The sequence below is a fragment of the Canis lupus genome, chromosome 25 (assembly GCF_011100685.1).
Source record: "Canis lupus familiaris isolate Mischka breed German Shepherd chromosome 25, alternate assembly UU_Cfam_GSD_1.0, whole genome shotgun sequence".
Classification (NCBI taxonomy): Eukaryota; Metazoa; Chordata; class Mammalia; order Carnivora; family Canidae; genus Canis; species Canis lupus.
In genome coordinates this window covers 8,342,850-8,346,329 of record NC_049246.1, presented here as the reverse complement: position 1 = coordinate 8,346,329, position 3,480 = coordinate 8,342,850, and the positions used below count along the sequence as shown (strand labels likewise).

The following is a 3,480-nucleotide window of genomic DNA, read 5'->3' as shown; positions in this document are numbered from 1 at the left end:
AAATGATATAGCCACTTTGGAAGACAATTTGGCAGTTTCTAACAAAACTAAACAGACTCTTACCACATGATCCAGCAATTGTGCTCCTTGGTATTTTACCCAAAGGAACTGAAAACTTAAGTCCACACAAAAACCTGCACATGGATGTCTATAGTAGATCTATTAATAATTGTCAAACCTTGGAAGCAACTAAAATGTGCTTTTGTAAGTAAAAGGATAAATAAGCCATGGTGTGCCCAGACAATGGAATATTATTTAGCACTAAAGAGAAATAAGCTATAGAGCCATGAAAACACATGAAGGAAACTTAAGCACATATTTTCAAGTGAAAGAAGCCAATGTGAGAAAGTTACACACAGTATGATTCCAACTATATGACATTCTCAAAAAGGAAAAACTATGAAGGTAGTGAAAAGATCGGGGTACAGGGGCAAGGAACAAGAAAGATGAATATAGGTGGAGTACAAAGAATTTTTAAGGAAGCACTCTTAATACTGTACTGATGAATACATGTCATTATTCATTTGTCTAAACCAATTTAATATTAAGCACTCTTAATACTGTACTGATGAATACATGTCATTATTCATTTGTCTAAACCAATTTAATACACCAAGAGTGAACCATGAAGTATACTATAGACATTGAATGATCATGATATGCCACTCTAGGTTCATCAACTATAATAAAGGTGCCACTCTGGTGGGGGAGGTATGAATGGGAGACCATTCATGAATGGAATCAGTGGGTATGTGGGAAATCAATGTACCTTCCTTTCAATTTTGCTATGGACCTTAAATTGCTTTTTAAAAAATGAAATCTTAATCTAAAAAAAATTTCCTCAAAAAATGAGTTTACAGACTTGGAAATACAAATATATATATATTATTTGGAAATTGATAGGAATAAGCCAAATAAGCCAAAAAAATTTTAATGGACCAAAGATTTGAACCAACGATTCATAGAAGAAAATCAAATGGTCAATAAATATAAAACAAAACAAAAACAAAACAAAAAACAAATTTACACCATTAATCAGATAATATAAATTAACACAAAAATGAAATACTGTCGGGATCCCTGGGTGGCGCAGCGGTTTGGCACCTGCCTTTGGCCCAGGGTGCGATCCTGGAGACCCTGGATCGAATCCCACATCAGGCTCCCGGTGCATGGAGCCTGCTTCTCCCTCTGCCTGTGTCTCTGCCCCTCTCTCTCTCTCTGTGTGACTATCATAAATAAATAAAAATTAAAAAAAAAAAACAAATAAAATCTTTATTTAAAAAAAAATGAAATACTGTCTTACACCATTAGATTAGTAAAAGTAAACTGAGTTTTCAAAGTTGTACTAAAGAATAAATCTTTTGCATTTCTGGGTGGGAGTACAAATTATCACAATCATTTTTTAAAACGATTCGACACTAGTACAGTTGAATGTGTCCATAATAGTAATAGGCATTCTCTATTGGATACATCTCATATACCTCCCCAAATTCTCCTGTACCATCTGTGCCAATTCAGTTGGTATCACTACAACCAGCTCCACATATGTCTATGAAGCCCTACTGCCTTGTACTGGTCAGCCAGACACCAAAGTCCCTGACTCTTCCCATCATTTAGCACTCAGAAAGAAGCATTGGGCTACAGAGGGGTGAGAATTGGGGAGGTGGAAGTAGAATCTGGCTTGTCTGGCAGCTATTAAAGAGGCCAGGTAATGTAATCTGAAAGGGCAGGGTGCTTTACTTCCCTTGGATGAACTTTCTTCATAGGAGAGAGAAGAGAAATGGGAGCCAACAAATCAATCTCTTTTCCTCCTCTTATGGGCTGTTCCTAGGACTAGTATAGCCTCTCCAGAGACAGTTCATGTGGCCAAGGGGCCCATCTGCCCGGCCACCAGCTGTATCTCTCTCTCTCTCTCTCTTTTTTTTTTTTTTTATGGTGAAAAAAATTTATATTTAGATTTATAGCCGGCTGGACTCAGTTTAGATGATCCCAATTTTGTTGGCAACATCCAAAGCATCATAGTCAGGAGCCAGTTGACATATGCTTTCTTCTCTCCATCAGGCCTGATCAAGGTGTTGACCTTGGCCACATCAATGTCATAGAGCTTCTTCACAGCCTGTTTGATCTGGTGCTTGTTGGCCTTGACATCCACAATGAACACAAGTGTGTTGTTGTCTTCTATTTTCTTCATGGCTGACTCAGTAGTTAAGGGGAACTTGATGATGGCAGAGTGATCAAGCTGGTCTCTCCCGGGGGCGCGCTCTCGAGGATATCTGGGCTGCCTGCGGAGACGCAGGGTCTTGGGTGGTGGGAATGTAGGTGACGTGCGGATCTTCTCTTTCTTGTGACTGTGCTGCCTTTCAGCACCCGCTCTCTTAGCTTTCAAAGCCTTTGCTTTGGCTTCGGCCTTGGGAGGGGCAGGGGCTTCCTCCTTCGCCTTCGGCGCCATCTTCGTGAAAGGGATTTCCCAGGCTGGTTTCCACGGGCTTATAGAGCGGAGTCTCCACCAGCCTATCTCTTTTGGCTTCTTGTGAAGCAGCGGCATTCACACAAGCCTTGCACTTAATTCTCATCTTTCTCTGCCTTGATTCTTGCTTACCTCAGCTTCACTGCCCTAGGCCCGGCTTGCTAATAATGCATTAGCACCTAAGCCTTGCTTCAGGCACTGGTTTTTAAGACATCATACAAACCAACAATCCAACTACTAGATGTTCACCCTAGAGAAATCCTTGCATTTGTGCACAGAGAGATGAATACAAAGATGTTCAATGCCTTACTGTTTGTAACAGCACAAAAGTGGAAACATCCTAAGTTTCATACAATAGAAAAATGGATAAATAAACTATGGTTTATTCAAATAATCAATGATCAATGTGATTAAAATGATCTCATGTGTCAAAATAGAGAAATGTCAAAAACATAATGTTGAATGAAAAAGACAATTATGATAGATTGCACCTACTATATCATCTATACAAAATTTTGAAAAGCACAAAACAATATATACTATATATTCAGTATGTGGAGATGTCTCTTCTAATTTTAAGAAAGGATTTACCTCTGGGAAAGATGAAAGAAAAAAATTAATGTGTCTTTAATAGTTTTTCTGAAAAATCTAAAAAGATCTGAAGCAAATATAACTGATGTGATTATTGGTTTATTTTGGCCAGTGTATCTGTTATACTAATTCATAAACTTTTCTGTGATCCCATCACCTTCTGGAATTATAAATGCAAATGGCTTAAGCCCTCATCCTACATATCACAGCATAGAATGTCCAGAAGTCTCTTCAAGGTTTCTTTGAATTTTCAGAAAATTTACAATTGGCTAATTTAGTTCCTGTCCTGTATTTTTCCCTTTCCTTTGATGCCCAGCTCTGAGATTCCTCTGATCTTAAACACCTGGGTCACGGGTTTTATTCTGCCACCAACATACTAGGGATGCTGTCAGAGGGGCTGTATTATCCCATCGCTTCCTACA

General features: G+C 38.7%; 1 pseudogene; it reads right to left on the bottom strand.

Annotated features, from left to right (window-relative positions):
• Positions 1 to 1,979: 1,979 nt before the first annotated feature.
• LOC106557747 lies at positions 1,980 to 2,502 on the bottom strand (annotated as a pseudogene).
• Positions 2,503 to 3,480: the final 978 nt, after the last annotated feature.